Below are 17935 nucleotides of genomic sequence, written 5' to 3'. Positions count from 1 at the left end.
GACACGTTAACAAGTTATCAAATTTAATTAAATAAAATAATAAAAAATTAAATTATTGATTTTCTTAAACTTTTTCTCTAAATAAAAAGATTTTGTAAACGTTATCTATAAATAACGATTTTGTAACTTTATTTATAAATAAAATGATTTTGTAAACTTTATCTATAAATAAAAAGATTTTTAAAAAGAATATTCTAGAATTTGTTATTATATTTTATTAAATAAACCAATATTAAAAATAATAAAAATTATTTTTAGTTTTAATTTAATTAAATAATTAATTATATAAAGTTTATTATTATTTACAATTAAGTTCATGTAATTTTATATTTCATAAATGTACCACATAATTAATTTAATACTTGAATTAATAACTAAAGTTATTATATAATAATATAAACTTTAATTAATTAGAAGTGTTGACTAAAAATTAATATTCAATCAACGTTGAATTATTTCGTGTATTAATTGTGTTTCAAATAACAACCCTAATATACTACACATAGAATGCAGAGAAACCTTAGGGGTATTGTGATGCCCCGTACAAAACCATCGTGTACGAATGATCAACAACAGGATCATTACAAGGTTAAGTACTATATGCGATTCCAAAAAGAGTTTGCATTCATAAATAAAGTGATGTCTAAACCAACATCGAATGTTTTACAATCCAAAAGCATGCTTCACTAAGTAGAAGCAAATAATAAGTGTATGTGACCACAATGGTTGTTACAAGTCATAGTTCAAAAGTACTAATGTTTGAATGCAAAATAAAGTAGTTCATGCGATAACAACTCTAAGCAGCGGGTGTCTACAGCACGACTAGTACACAGCGGAAGCTAACCTCAAGCACCTGAGAAAAACATGCTTTAAAATGTCAACACAAAGGTTGGTGAGCTATAGTTTAAGTATAACAGTAAGTAAGGTAGGCCACGAGATTTCAGTGCTACAAAGAGCGTTTCAAAATAGTATGATAAAGTATATGTTAACCGTGGGCACTTGGTAACTAACTTAACGTTTATACCCCCTGAAAGTACACTTGGCAAGTGTGTATGTCTACGAAGTATTAAACACTCATTAAATGCTAGCCCGACTAGCCCAAGTGGGGATGTCAAACCCTATGGATCCATATCTAAGATTCGCGTTCACGGTTCAAAAACCAATGATTAAACGTTACCGAGCTAAAGGGAATGTTTATGCCGTTGTATAACCCACACATATATAAAGTTTAAGTACTCGTGCCTAGTATGTAAAACATAAAATCCGCATGTATTCTCAGTTCCCAAAATAAGTTAAAGTAAAAAGGGAATGCTATAACTCACAATGATAAAGTAGTCGTAAAGTCGGTTCGGAAAAGGTGTGCAAGTAATCGGTCTGAAGGTCCTCAACCTAAGGCAAATAGTACTAAGTCAGTAAATCGTCTTAATAGGTTTAAAAGTATGTATTTAAGGTCATAAAGTTCATCATCATTCATCATCAAACAAAAGGCGTAAAGTAGGTTTCGTTTATGAAAGTAGTTTAAAACAAATGCTGACTTCGATCAGTCACCACGGCCTCTACCCTTACTGAATTAAGGTGAGACCGGTGGACATGGATCCGTATATGAGTCCTTTAAGTGTGGTAAAATTTACAGAAGCAAACTCGTCTTCATTTGACCGTGGCGACGGTCTAAGTGCGAGTAGGTCAGAAATTTCTGCACAACGTTAAAGGACATAGTGACGATCGGAGGGCCATAAATCCTAAACCGTAACTCGGATTAAGACGAGTCCTATATGAAAAGTTATCTAATAGAAAAGATCTATTTTAAAATCATGGTATCAGTAGCCCAGGTCTACTGGTCTGTTACATAATCACTAAAACAATAGGTAGAAGACAGTAAATAGAAAATAATGGGTCCCGGTGCTCGATGCTTATCACGGTTCTCATCCTTGATGCATATAGCTTCAAGTGTACAACTCATTGATGTGTTTGAATCATCTTGACTAAGATTTAACCATCATAACCCAAGTGCAAGTCTAAGACATGAAGCACAACTCACTTAAGTGTTGCAAGTGTTTTGATGAACCAAAGTTACATCAAAGTCTTAGATCTAACACATACATGAACTTATAAAAGTAGTATAGAACTATAAACTTGAAAATAAACTAACTAATCAAGATCTTAAGATGTAGAACATAGTTCTTAGTTAGATCTTGAAGATCCAAGACCCAAAAGTCTAGATCAAGCATAAGTATACAAAGTTATATTTAAAGAAAACTTATTTGTGTGTTCTTGAACTTTCAAAGTTAACTTTTAGTTCAAGATTAATGAGATCAAGGTTAACTAGTAACACTTGACCAATAATAACCAACAAACATAAAATTAAAGTGCAAGTAACTAAATAAACAAGTAAATAAGTTCATGGATTGTTCATACTTTTAAAGATTCAACCAAGGTTTGATCTTTAAGTAAAGTAAACTTTAAGTTTACTTCAAGAACTACAAGTATGATTTCAACACATGAACTTACAATCTTTGAAACAATAAAAGTAGAATCATAAACTAGTAAGTTTATGTTCTTGTGTTCTTGATAAATACAAGATATTATGAAGAATCAAATTAGTAAGTTTGATCTTGTAACTAGTAAAGAACAACTAACAATTACATGTAACAAACTAACAACAACAAGTAATCAAACTACAAGTAACAAAAGATGATGATGATTATGGGGTGTTTGTAATTCGGTTTTGGGACAAAGAAAAGAGAAGAAAAGTTGTTCATAATACTTACAATCTTTAGAGAAAAATGAGAGAGAAAAGAGAGAAAAGTATGCAAGTAATGTGTGTGTAAAATGAAAGAGTAAATGTGAGTGAAGTAAGTAATGAAATTTGAAAACCAAAACTCCCATCAAAAGGCCCTAAGGCTACGTTTTTCTGCAGCAAAATGGAGGGAAGGAGAAGTCTTATGGTTACTTGTATGTAAAGCTTGAAAAAGTTGGATAAAGAATGGTTATGCATGGGGATTAAGTGCCAACTATATTCCAAGTCTTTTCACTAACTAGTTCCTCACTAAATGATACTTACAAGTGAATGACATGGGCTAACTAAGTCCATTAATAATGTAGGGTGGGCTTATAAGTCCAAAGTCATGAGTCCATTACACTAATAAAGCTCAAGTTCAAATAATTAACAAATAAATCCAATTAAAAGTCCAAGTAACTAACTAACAACTTTAGTTAATTAAAATGATTAATAATCTTAATCATGAATGTAAATAATATCTAAAAATATTATTCGTGAAAGTTCCGGGTGTCACAAAGACGTTTCGGGCACTTAAAAGTCAAGTTCGGGCAATCATGGCAACATGTAAATGTAATGACATACATTCGTTTTATCACACGTATTAATAATAACAATTATTAATAAATAAACGTTGAAAAATCCAGGGTCGTTACATTACCCACCTGTTAAAGAAAATTTCGTCCCGAAATTTTAAGCTGAGGTAGATGGAGGAGTCGGGAAAAGGTGAGGATACTTCCGCATCATTTGATCCTCTCGTTCCCAAGTAAACTCAGGTCCTCGTTTGGCATTCCATCGTACTCGGATGATCGGAATCTTGTTGCATTTCAAAGTTTTGATCTCACGATCCATAATTTCAACAGGTTCCTCCACAAAGTGGAGTTTGTCGTCAATGGTAAGTTCTTCCAGTGGTATGATGAGTTCGGGTGCAGCAAGACACTTCTTCAAGTTTGACACATAGAAGGTAGGATGAACTGAGCTCAATTGTGCTGGTAGATTCAAACGGTAAGCAACGGGTCCAACACGTTCCAAGATTTCAAAAGGACCAATGTATCGTGGGTTTAACTTTCCACGTTTTCCAAAACGAACCTTCAACATTACATGGTCACCAACGTTGAATTCAAAGTCTTTACGTTTAAGATCGGCATAACTCTTTTGGCGATCACGGGCAGTCTTAAGTCTAGCTTGGATCTGAGCAATCTTCTCTGTCATTTCGTGGACTACCTCGGGTCCAGTTATTTGCTTTTTGCCTACTTCGGCCCAACAAATAGGAGATCGGCACTTACGGCCATACAATGCTTCAAAAGGTGCAGCATTAATGCTTGAGTGATAACTGTTGTTGTACGAAAATTCGGCTAACGGCAAATGCCTTTCCCAGGCCTTTCCGAAATCAATGACACATGCACGCAACATGTCCTCCAAGGTCTGAATCGTACGTTCACTTTGCCCGTCAGTCTGAGGATGATAAGAAGTACTCATGTTAAGACGAGTTCCCATGGCTTCTTGCAAAGAACGCCAAAATCTAGAAGCAAAACAGGGATCGCGATCGGAGATGATCGATAAAGGTACACCGTGTCATGATACAACCTCCTTGATGTATAATTGAGCAAGTCTTTCCATTGTATCAGTTTCCTTCATCGCTAAGAAATGTGCAGATTTGGTAAGGCGGTCAACAATAACCCAAATGGTATCGCATCCGCCCACCGTCTTTGGCAGCTTGGTGATAAAATCCATTGTGATCCTTTCCCACTTCCATTGTGGGATCTCCGGCTGTTGAAGTAAACCAGAAGGTCTCTGATGCTCGGCTTTAACCTTTGAGCAAGTCAAACACTTACCAACATAAGTTGCAATGTCCTTCTTAAGATTCGGCCACCAATACTGTTCTTTAAGGTCATGGTACATTTTGCCCCCTCCAGGGTGAATCAAATATCTCGATTTGTGTGCTTCATCAAGTATCAGGTTCCGTAGATCTCCATAAAGAGGTACCCAAATTCTTCCGTCATAACATCGGAGTCTAGACTCCCTAACCTCGAATCGAGAGACAAGTATGTTCAAAGGTTCGTGAGATATATTCTCCTCCTTGAGAGCCCCATCTTGGGCTATTCTGATCTGGTTGTTAAGGTTCGAATGAATGGTGATGTTCAGAGCCCTAACACGAAGAGGTGCCGTCCTCTCCTTTTGGCTTAAAGCGTCAACTACAACATTGACCTTGCCAGGATGATAAAGGAGTTCACAATCGTAGTCGTTGAGCGTCTCGATCCATCGACGCTGTCTCATATTCAATTGCCTCTGATCGAAGATGTGCTGGAGACTCTTGTGATCGGTGAAGGTAGTGCTCTTAGTTCCATACAAATAATGTCGCCACAATTTGAGTACAAAGACAACGGCTCCAAGTTCAAGATCGTGAGTAGTGTAATTCCGCTCGTGAATCTTCAATTGTCGGGAGGCATAGGCAATAACCTTTGATCGTTGCATTAGTATACAACCAAAACCACTTTTCGACGCATCGCAATAAACAACAAAGTCGTCACTGCCCTCAGGAAGTGATAGGATAGGTGCGGTGGTTAACTTCTTCTTCAAAGTTTGGAATGCTGATTCGTGTGCGGGTTCCCAAATGAACTTCTTGCACTTGTGAGTCTGCGCGGTCAAAGGACGCGCAATCAGAGAAAATCCTTCGATGAATCTTCGGTAGTAATCGGCCAGACCTAGGAATTGGCGAATATGCGTTGGAGTAGTGGGGGTCTCCCACTTGCTGATGGCTTCAATCTTGGCGGGATCAACTTTGATACCCTGGTCGCTCACAACATGACCCAGAAACTGAACTTCCTTCAACCAAAATTCACACTTGGAGAATTTGGCATAAAGGTGCTCTTGTCTCAAGAGTTCAAGTACTAGCCGGAGGTGTTGCTCATGTTCTTCTTCGCTCTTAGAGTAGATGAGGATATCATCTATGAAGACGATAACAAACTTGTCCAAGTACGGCTTGCAGACACGATTCATGAGGTTCATGAACATGGCAGGTGCATTTGTCAAACCGAATGGCATCACGAGAAACTCATAATGACCATAACGAGTTCTAAATGCAGTCTTCATCACGTCACTTTCCTTCACCCTCAGCTGGTGATATCCGGATCGCAAATCGATCTTTGAGTAAATGCTCGATCCTTGTAGTTGATCAAAAAGATCGTCAATTCGTGGAAGAGGATACCGATTCTTGATAGTTAATTTGTTGAGTTCACAATAGTCGATAGACATACGGAAGGATCCATCCTTCTTCTTCACAAACAACACAGGTGCGCCCCAAGGCGAGAAACTTGGTTGGATAAACCCTCGGTCAAGTAGTTCTTGTAGTTGGCTTTGTAATTCTTGCATCTCAGAAGGTGCGAGTCTATAAGGTACGCGAGCTATAGGTGCAGCTCCTGGCACTAAATCAATCTGAAACACTACTGCTCTCTGCGACGGCAATCCAGGTAATTCCTCTGGGAAGACATCGGAAAATTCGTTCACAATTCGAACATCGTTCACGCTCTTCACCTCAGTTTCTACTGTTTTCACATGTGCTAGGACAGCAAAACGTCCCTTCTTCATAATCTTTTGCGCTTTCACGCAACTAATGAGGTTCAACTTCGAGGTATATCTCTCTCCATAGATAACCAGTGGTTCGCCATCTCCTTATGGTATGCGAAGTGCTTTATCTCCACAGATATCATCGGCCCTTATCTTACTCAACCAATCCATACCAACGATCACGTCAGAACTTCCCAGTTTGATAGGTATCAAGTCAATTTCGAAATCTGCACCAGCTATGTTGATAATAGCTCCACGACTAATATGGTCAACCTTTTCAAGTTTCCCATTGGCGACCTCGACAAGCATACTTTCTTTTAACGGGACTAATGACCAGTTAATCTTATCGCAAAAATGTCTACATACATAACTTCTATCCGCACCAGTATCAAACAAGACAGAAGCTAAAAGATTGTTGATTTTGAATATACCTGTCACCAAGTCGGGATTCTCGCGTGCATCCCTTGCATTAACGTTGAAAGCTCTAGCGCGCGGTGGTCCGCCATCTTTTCGCTTGTTTGGACACACATTTCTGAAATGGCCCGTCTGTCCGCATTCGTAACACTTCTTCGGCCCGTTGGTGTTCGGCTTCCCATTCAAAGTAGTGACCTTGCAGTTTTTCCCAACATGCCCAGTCCGTTGGAACTTCTCGCAGACAACATTGCAATACCCAGTGTGGTGTTTGTAACACCGCTTGCATTGAGGTAGGGTTCCCTTGTAGTTCGGGTTGGAGTTGGTGTTGTTGTTGGGGTTTCCACCGTGGTTGTTTCCTCTGAAACCCTCATGTCGTTTCGCCGGGTTCTGTTCATAGTTTCTTCCCCTGTTGTTGTTGTTGTTGTTATTGTGGTTATCCCATTTGCGCTTCTCACTAGTACCCGCTTCAGATTTAGTTTTCTCCGGTTCATCGATGGTTATTTGATTCATTAAAGTATGCGCCATGCGCATCGCTTCAGAAACATTTGGTGTTTTGGATGAGGTGACGTTTCCCTTAATGCTCTTAGGGAGTCCCCAGAAGTACCTTTCCATTCGTTTGAATTCCGGGGTGACCATTGTCGGACACATCAGGGCTAGTTCCAAAAATCTCGTGTTGTAACCATCAAGGTTGTTCCCAACGGCCTTTAGCTGCATGAATTCCATCTCCATCTTTTGTATTTCGGTTCTCGGACAATACTCCTCAATCATGGCACACTTAAATGCTTCCCATGGCGTAGCATACGCCTCATCAATGCCTTGTGCCTGTGCCATTGTGTTCCACCATGTGAGCGCGCTGTCAGATAGCGTGCAAGAAGCAAATTTGGTTTTGCTGTCCTCCGAACAGTTGCTAACTGGGAATACTGATTCTAGTTTCTCGAACCATCTGGTGAGACCAACCGGTCCCTCGGTTCCACTGAAGTTGTGTGGTTTGCAGCTCTGGAATTCCTTGTAAGTACACCCATTTCGAACGGGTGGGATAACCGGTGGTGGTGGCGGTGGGGCTTGGAGATTTCTTTCTGCTAGGGCTGCAGCTACACGTTCTTGGATCATCTCTTCAATTTGAGCAGCAGTAGGTGTGGACCGACCGTTAGCCATGATGTTCTAAACAAAAATTTTGACTCAAGTCAAAATCCAATATGCAAATAGTAATAATACAGTATATAGTAACCAACATGGAATCAAAACATCACATGTTATTAAATAACGCATCTAGGTACAAATACCACAGAATCATCGTACAGTACTGTAAATAGAACATCGTGCAAGAATTAAATAACGCAAAGTTCCATTAATAAATAATAAGTTTCATACATCCGCATAAGTTCTTACAATACATAAATAATACAAGAAGCTACAACTAGATTACATTATGAAATCTAATACAAAAGTCCTACGGTGAAGGTGGGTGTAGGATGTCTAAAACCTGAGCCAACTGCTCCTCGAGCTCAGTAACCCGAGCTCGGAGGATTCCCACCTCCCTTGTCAATTCCTCGACTGTGGGAGGTGGTGGGGCAGGCGGTGCTGGTGGTGCAGGTGGGGCCGGTGGAGCGGATGGTGCTGGTGGAGCGGGTGGTGCAGACCGCACGAAACGGGGTGCAAATGTCTCGGCTCCAAAAATAGTCAGCACGTAACGAGGTGCCTTATGTATGAGTGGGTCGGCAGGGTACGGCACAAGCCGCTTTCGGGCAGTAACCCTCCGACGCCGACCAAAAGCGTCAGTGAAAGCACGACCTCCATTCACCCCTGGAATAATGGTACCATCAGGACGGTACCGATTCTTCGGCGGGGTGGAGGGTGCCTGAATAGCTATATCAGCCGGGTCCTCGTCATCACTGGAGTCTGATGAAGAATCGGCGGATGATGAGTCATCTGAATCATGTGGTGGTGACACGGGTGGCTGAACTGGCAGTCCGAAGGCGGCCAACATCTCTCTGTGTCTTCCTGGCGGAATCAGCACTAAACGTCCATCTGGAGTGCGTCGGCACGGCATGCGCATATGGTTACGGAATGGCCCTTCCTCGAACTCCGCGGGGATCACAACTCCACCGATGCGGGGCTGTGACTCCGAGGGTCCGGGAGCAGACGGAGCTGGAATCTCCGTAGGGCTCATGTGTCCATCAGAAGTAGCCACTGGTGCAGGCGGCTGGCTGCTAGTCCCGGAAGATGAAGCGCCAGGGTCACTCGTGCGTATCAGGATCGGTGGATCGGCAACGGTGGTAGGTGGAGTAGCTGAAGAGTCTAAACTGCCCAAAATGCTAGCAGGTGGTACATCCGACATCTGAACAAGGAAAATAAATTTTCCATGTCAGTAAGTCATAAAGCAAGCACGTATTAGGCCAACAGTTTAAATCATGTATAACAATAAGTAGCATGGCAATAACAGCAAATCGTACGAAGGTAGCATGCAATCGAAAGCTAGTAATATCATACAACAGTGAAATCATGTAGTAACATATGGCATATAGCAGTGAAAGTAAGCAGCAGCATGCAGTAAGTTCAGCAGAAACACGTAAACTAGCAAGTTGTAGATTAGTCCTATTAGCGAATCCTACTTGGTCGGGTCTTAGACTCACTAATGCAACCTAATTCCCTACAACCAACGCTCTGATACCAAATGTGATGCCCCGTACAAAACCATCGTGTACGAATCATCAACAACAGGATCATTACAAGGTTAAGTAATATATGCGATTCCAAAAAGAGTTTGCATTCATAAATAAAGTGATGTCTAAACCAACATCAAATGTTTTACAATCCAAAAGCATGCTTCACTAAGTAGAAGCAAATAATAAGTGTATGCGACCACAATGGTCGTTACAAGTCATAGTTCAAAAGTACTAATGTTTGAATGCAAAATAAAGTAGTTCATGCGATAACAACTCTAAGCAGCGGGTGTCTACAGCACGACTAGTACACAGCGGAAGCTGTGATGACCCGGAAATTTCTGACCAAATTTAAACTTAAATCTTTGTATGATTAACATTTCCGACACGATAAGCAAAGTCTGTAAAACTAAATCTCAAAATTTTTGAACTACTTTTATATATTTAAATACCCTTCGATTGTTTTCGACGATTCGCGAACAATTATATGTAAATAGATACATATATACTATAACTTAAAAAAGTAACGATGTATTAATTGTTAGATACCATACATTAAACTTATTGGTTTAAATATCTATTTGAATATATATGATAAGTTGAAATATTTATTATTAAAATTAATTATAAATAACTTCCAATGTGTATTTAAAAACTGATTTATGTATATCAAATAAAGATATATACATATATATAATTTCAAGTTATTTAGTAAACGATAGTAACATTCGTTTATTGATTCGATTGATATTTAGATAAGTTAACTAAAGCGTTTAAGATGAACCAGTAAAACACTAATTTGCTACAGTATTTTCAAATTGCTACAGTACCCAAAATGCTACAGTATTTTCGAAAATCACTATTTGCTACAGTAAAATTTACTTTGCTACAGTGAATTGCTACAGTAAAACACTATTTCAAAATGAAAATGTATGTATTATATATATATATATATATATATATATATATATATATATATATTAACAAATAGCGAGACGATGATTTATAGAAGTAAATGACCAAAACACTCAAATGTATAAGTTATACCTCGAGTGGTAAAGTTTATTGATAATTTAAGACGATATTTTGACAAAGGTACGAGTCATGAAATGTAAAGTGATAGTTTTCTAAGCATACGAAAATGCGTTCGAGAAACCGGAATCGGGGCATAAGTCGAGTGACAACGTACGAATTATCGGGACGAAAATTACAAGTCAACTATGTACGTGAATTTAATATAATATATAATTAATTATTTAAATTATATATATTATATATAATATATATAAATATGTCGACAGAATGAAAACAAAACAGATTGGGTGCCAAACAGCTGGCCATGCGATCGCATGGCCAGCACCCACATTACCCATGCGATCGCATGGGATCAAGATTCAGGAAACATTATAAAACGCGATCGAGTTTTGGCATTTGACACACACACATACCTCCCTCTGTTATTTATTTTATTAATATTTATATTAATATTATTATTATTATTATTATTATTATTATTAAAATTAATATTAAGATTAACATTATTATTAATCTTATTATTATTAGTATTATACATAAAATACTACGACGGAGTGCTGTTCGAGTAATTTAAAAACGGGTTTTACGAGCGGGGCAGAGTTAAGGAAATTATGGGTTATTGCCAAGGAGGTTATGGGTAATGTTCGGGGGTATATTTGTGAATCAAACCTAGTGTTTATCATTTCCATTATGTCTAAGTACTTTTCTGAAATATTGAATCACAATATTGATACGTTGAGATCTACGATTATTTGATATTCCGGGTTTCGGTCACATTACGATGAACAACTTTAGGTGCTGCTAAGGTGAGTTTCATTGATCCCTTTTTAATCGCTTTTGCAATCTATATTTTTGGGCTGAGAATACATGCACTTTATTTTAAACACAATGGACACAAGTACATACTTAATTCTACACTGAGTTTGAACCGAAAATTCCTTAGCTTTGGTAACTAGTAACTACCGGTTATAAGAACTGGTGGGTGCGAGTAGTTATATATGGATCCATAGGGCTTGATATCCCCATCTGAGCTAGAGCGCTAGCCTTTTAACGGACGTATGCTATTTGAGAAGCGTACACGTTGGTTTGCGTGTACTATTAAGATGATTATACAAAGGGTACAAATTATATATACGTTAAGTTTAGTTACCAGGGTGCTCAATCTTGTAGAATATTTTGATAAACGTTTTTGGATGAAACAACTGAAATCTTGTGATCCACCTTTATATACAGATTATGCGAAACACTAAAATTATGAACTCACCAACCTTTGTGTTGACACTTGTTAGCATGTTTATTCTCAGGTTCCCTAGAAGTCTTCCGCTGTTTGCTTATATGTTAGACAAGCTATGTGCATGGAGTCATACATGGCATATTTTTCAAGGAAACGTTGCATTCACCAAATCATCACCATGTATCTTATTTTGACTGCATTGTCAACGGAAGTACTATTGTAAACTATTGTTTACAGTGATTGTCTATATGTAAAAATCATCAGATGTTGAAAACTTTTGATTTAAATATTCATTTATGGTGTGCCTTTTCAAAACAATGCAATGTTTACAAAACGTATCATATAGAGGTCAAATACCTCGCAATGAAATCAATGAATGACGTATTCGTCCATATGGATTTGGAGCGATCGTCACAGAAGCTAACCTCAATCACCTGAGAAAAACATGCTTTAAAACGTCAACACAAAGGTTGGTGAGCTATAGTTTAAGTATAACAGTAAGTAAGGTAGGCCACGAGATTTCAGTGCTACAAAGAGCGTTTTAAAACAGTATGATAAAGTATATGTTAACCGTGGGCACTTGGTAACTAACTTAACGTTTATACCCCCTGAAAGTACACTTGGCAAGTGCGTATGTCTACGAAGTATTAAACACTCGTTAAATGCTCGCGCGACTAGCCCGAGTGGGGATGTCAAACCCTATGGATTCATATCTAAGATTCGCGTTCACGGTTCAAAAACCAATGATTAAACGTTACAGAGCTAAAGGGAATGTTTATGCCGTTGTATAACCCACACATATATAAAGTTTAAGTACTCATGCCTAGTATGTAAAACATAAAATCCGCATGTATTCTCAGTTCCCAAAATAAGTTAAAGTAAAAAGGGAATGCTATAACTCACAATGATAAAGTAGTCGTAAAGTCGGTTCGGAAAAGGTGTGCAAGTAATCGGTCTGAAGGTCCTCAACCTAAGGTAAATAGTACTAAGTCAGTAAATCATCTTAATAGGTTTAAAATTATGTATTTAAGGTCATAAAGGTCATCATCATTCATCATCAAACAAAATGCGTAAAGTAGGTTTCGTTTATGAAAGTAGTTTAAAACAAAGGCTGACTTCGATCAGTCACCACGGCCTCTACCCTTACTGAATTAAGGTGAGACCAGTGTACATGGCTCCGTATATGAGTCCCTTAAGTGTGTTAAAATTTACAGAAGCAAACTCGTCTTCGTTTGACCGTGGCGACGGTCTAAGTGCGAGTAGGTCAGAAATTTCTACACAACGTTAAAGGACATAGTGACGATCGGAGGGCCATAAATCCTAAACCGTAACTCGGATTAAGACGAGTCCTATATGAAAAGTTATCTACCCGAAAAGATATATTTTAAAATCATGGTCTCAGTAGCCCAGGTCTACTGGTCTGTTACAGAATCACTAAAACAGTAGGTAGAAAACAGTAAACACAAAATAATGGGTTCCGGTGCTCGATGCTTATCACGGTTCTCATCCTTGATGCATATAGCTTCAAGTGTACAACTCATTGATGTGTTTGCATCATATTGACCAAGATTTAACCATCATAACCCAAGTGCAAGTCTAAGACATGAAGCACAACTCACTTAAGTGTTGCAAGTGTTTTGATGAACCAAAGTTACATCAAAGTCTTAGATCTAACACATACATGAACTTATAAAAGTAGTATAGAACTATAAACTTGAAAATAAACTAACTAATCAAGATCTTAAGATGTAGAACATAGTTCTTAGTTAGATCTTGAAGATCCAAGACCCAAAAGTCTAGATCAAGCATAAGTATACAAAGTTATATTTAAAGAAAACTTATTTGTGTGTTCTTGAACTTTCAAAGTTAACTTTTAGTTCAAGATTAATGAGATCAAGGTTAACTAGTAACACTTGACCAATAATAACCAACAAACATAAAATTAAAGTGCAAGTAACTAAATAAACAAGTAAATAAGTTCATGGATTGTTCATACTTTTAAAGATTCAACCAAGGTTTGATCTTTAAGTAAAGTAAACTTTAAGTTTACTTTAAGAACTACAAGTATGATTTCAACACATGAACTTACAATCTTTGAAACAATAAAAGTAGAATCATAAACTAGTAAGTTTATGTTCTTGTGTTCTTGATAAATACCAGATATTATGAAGAATCAAACTAGTAAGTTTGATCTTGTAACTAGTAAAGAACAACTAACAATTACATGTAACAAACTAACAACAACAAGTAATCAAACTACAAGTAACAAAAGATGATGATGATTATGGGGTGTTTGTAATTCGGTTTTGGGACAAAGAAAAGAGAAGAAAAGTTGTTCATAATACTTACAATCTTTAGAGAAAAATGAGAGAGAAAAGAGAGAAAAGTATGCAAGTAATGTGTGTGTAAAATGAAAGAGTAAATGTGAGTGAAGTAAGTAATGAAATTTGAAAACCAAAACTCCCATCAAAAGGCCCTAAGGCCACTTTTTTCTGCAGCAAAGTGGAAGGAAGAAGAAGTCTTTTGGTTACTTGTATGTAAAGCTTGAAAAAGTTGGATAAAGAATGGTTATGCATGGGGATTAAGTGCCAACTATATTCCAAGTCTTTTAACTAACTAGTTCCTCACTAAATGATACTTACAAGTGAATGACATGGGCTAACTAAGTCCATTAATAATGTAGGGTGGGCTTATAAGTCCAAAGTCATGAGTCCATTACACTAATAAAGCCCAAGTTCAAATAATTAACAAATAAATCCAATTAAAAGCCCAAGTAACTAACTAACAACTTTAGTTAATTAAAATGATTAATAATCTTAATCATGAATGTAAATAATAACTAAAAATATTATTCGTGAAAGTTCCGGGTGTCACAAAGATGTTTCGGGCACATAAAAGTCAAGTTCGGGCAATCATGGCAACATGTAAATGTAATGACATACATTCGTTTTATCACACGTATTAATAATAACAATTATTAATAAATAAACGTTGAAAAATCCAGGGTCGTTACAGGTATAATAGTCAAATCAGAAGTGGAAAAATGAGGGTTGTTATAGTTTCCCCCAGTTAAAGAAAACTTCGTCCCGAAGTTTTAGGTAGACTTCTAGGATGTATCAGCATTTGAGAAGAGAGAGATGAGGATATTTCTGTTTCATTTGGTCTTCACGTTCTCAGATATACTCGAGGCCTCGTCGTGAATTCCAACGGATCTTAAGAACATGAATAGTGCTATGTTTCAAGCGTTTAGCAGATCGGTTCATAACCTCAACGGGTTCTTCTATGAAATGCATTTTATCATCAATACAAGGGTCATCCAAAGTAATAACAAGAGTATCATTAGCAAGACACTTTTTAAGATTCGAGACATGTAATACGTCGTGTACACTACTAAGCTCAGCTGGTAGTTCTAATCGATACGCCACGGGGCCAATCCTTTTAGTAATCTTGAAAGATCCAACAAAACATGGGCTAAATTTACTTCTTTTGCCAAAGCGGACGACGCCTTTCCAAGGGGATACTTTCAACATGACTTTATCACCAACTTAGAATTTTAAAGGTTTCTAACGATTATCGGCATAGCTCTTCTGTTGGCTGCGGGCAGTTTCCAATTGTTTCTTAATCTAAACGATCTTCTCGGTTGTTTATATGATTTCAGGACCAGTTAACTGTCTGTCCTCTAATTCATCCCAGCATAGTGGAGTCCTACACTTTCTTCCATATAAGGCCTCAAAAGGTGCAGTCTTAATACTTGTGTGGTAACTGTTGTTATAAGAAAATTCAGCCAAAGGTAAATGTTTATCCCAACCTTTGCTGAAATCGATAACACAAGCACGAAACATATCTTCGAATGTTTGAATAGTTCGTTCACTTTGACCATCAGTTTGTGGATGATAAGCAGTGCTCATGTCGAGTTGAGTCCCAAGAGTAGATTGTAAAGATTTCCAAAATCTAGAAGTGAATTGACTTTTCTGATGAGATATGACTTGATCGGTAAGAAATGTGCAGATTTAGTAAGATGATCCACTATGACCCAAATAGTGTCATTGCCACTTGAAGTCTTGGGCAATTTAGTAATAAAGTCCATAGTGATACATTCCCACTGCGGAATATCTGGCTGTTGAAGTAAACCAGACGGGTTTTGATGTTTGGCCTTAACTTTCAAACAAGTAAGACACTTGCTTACATATTCAGCAATATCATATTTCGGATTAGGCCACCAATAAAACTCTTTCACATCGTGATACATTTTACTAGAACCTGGGTGAATAGAATACCTAGTCTTATGTGCTTCATCCAAGACTAGTGCTCGAAGACTTCCGAAGATTGGGACCCAGATTCGGTTCTTGAAATACCGTGTTCCGTTTCCCTTGAGTTCAAGTTGACTTTCAAGACCTTTCAGACCCTGAGTTAGACATTCTCTTCCTTCAATGCCTCTAGTTGTGCTTCGCGGATTCTAGTTGTAAGATTATTCTGAAAGACCATCTTCAAAGCTCGGACTCGAATAGGTTTATTACATTCCTTTCGACTGAGAGCATCAGCAACAACATTTCCCTTACCGGTATGTTACTTAAGCTCACAATCATAGTCGTTTAGTAGTTTAACCCATCGCCGTTGCCTCATGTTCAGCTGTTCCTAATCAATAATATGCTAAAGACTTTTATGATTGGTAAACACCGTGAATTTAATCCCGTAAAGGTAATGTCTCCACATCTTCAATGCGAATACCACAGCTCCTAACTCCAAGTCATGTGTGGTATAGTTCTTCTCATGTTTCTTAAGTTGTAAGTAATAATATTGTTACGTTGCATCAAAACACATCCGAAACCTTTGTTCGAGGCATCACAATAGATTACAAAATCATCAGTGCCGTCAGGTAATGATAGAAACGAGGCTGTGGTCAATTTATCCTTTAGAATCTTATATGCAGATTCCCGTTCTTCGTACCACTCAAGCTTCTTCCCCTTATGAGTTAGCTTGGTGAGAGGATTGGCTAGAATGGAAAAGTCTTTGATACACCTTCGATGATAACCAACAAGTCCCGAAAATTGGCGAATATGCATTCTTGTGGCAAAATGATACTAAATCATACGTTTACGAGGGTGTTGTGGTTTAGCCGTAAAATATCAGAAGTAAAAAAAAATAACTTCTCAGACGAGCTTAGTGAAATCTCTATCTGTGATACTAGTGTAATAAAAGTTAGGGTTGATACGAACCTGAAATATAGTTGGGGATGAATCCCACACAGTGCCTCCCTTAAGAATTGGTGTGACCACTGTGCGTATCTCAGACACTGATTCCACAGCCCGTACTTATACCATGACCAACCCTAAAAAAATAATTGATGAGCGCAAAGAGATATGTTTTGTTCTTGCACGGAGGATAAGAGGAACTGTGATCCAATCATAGCGTAAATTAATACGAATTTTTTTTTTTTTAGAAAATGCGTCAAAGAAATTTTGAAAAAGTTTGAGTCGTTTTAATGTTACAATAATAATGGAACGACGTTCTTAGTAAAACTTGTACTATTCTAAGTAAAACAATTTTTTGGGCTAGTTAAACCACCCATAAAAGAATGTGATTTAAAGGAAAAAGGATATGTACTAATTAAAAATAAGTAAAGGTATTTTATTTATATTATTATATAAATATATACGATTTATAAAATTTGCACGAGTGGCAGTAAATAAACTTATTTATAAAATTTTCGAGAGGAACACACAGTAAAATAGTGTATATAAAATTTTGATAAAACAAAATATCCATATTTTGGAGGTTACGAGTTGAAGAAAGACCGAGAAAATTCTAGTGAAGGACCTTGAAAATTTTGGGTAATATTTGAGCAACAATGTTACGAGGTAATGAAAACTACTGAATTTAAATGTGGTTGATGATTATTATTAGGGCATAAGTTCTTGGAATTCAAACTGTTCATGTGTGAAGTTGTTGCTCACAAGTGAGGTATGAATGGTAGAGTATGAGAACGTGAAGTTAATCCCCTGTTGAGTTTGAAATGCCAACTGGTCATAACTAGTATTGGAGTCGGAAGGTTGGCAGTAAGTGCCCTTATTATATACTCATGGATTGCTTGATTCCGTCATTTACAAAGATTTCATAATAACTTGGGCATGAATAATCCTATGTTCACTTGCATATTGTTAGAACCATTAATATATGACCATTTTATTATAACTATAACATGCTTTTAACACCGAGGTGAAATCGTAAGATTTTTCAGAAAAATGG

Source organism: Rutidosis leptorrhynchoides, chromosome 10 (assembly GCF_046630445.1).
Source record: "Rutidosis leptorrhynchoides isolate AG116_Rl617_1_P2 chromosome 10, CSIRO_AGI_Rlap_v1, whole genome shotgun sequence".
NCBI classification, from domain to species: Eukaryota; Viridiplantae; Streptophyta; class Magnoliopsida; order Asterales; family Asteraceae; genus Rutidosis; species Rutidosis leptorrhynchoides.
Note: the sequence above shows the minus strand (reverse complement) of the source record.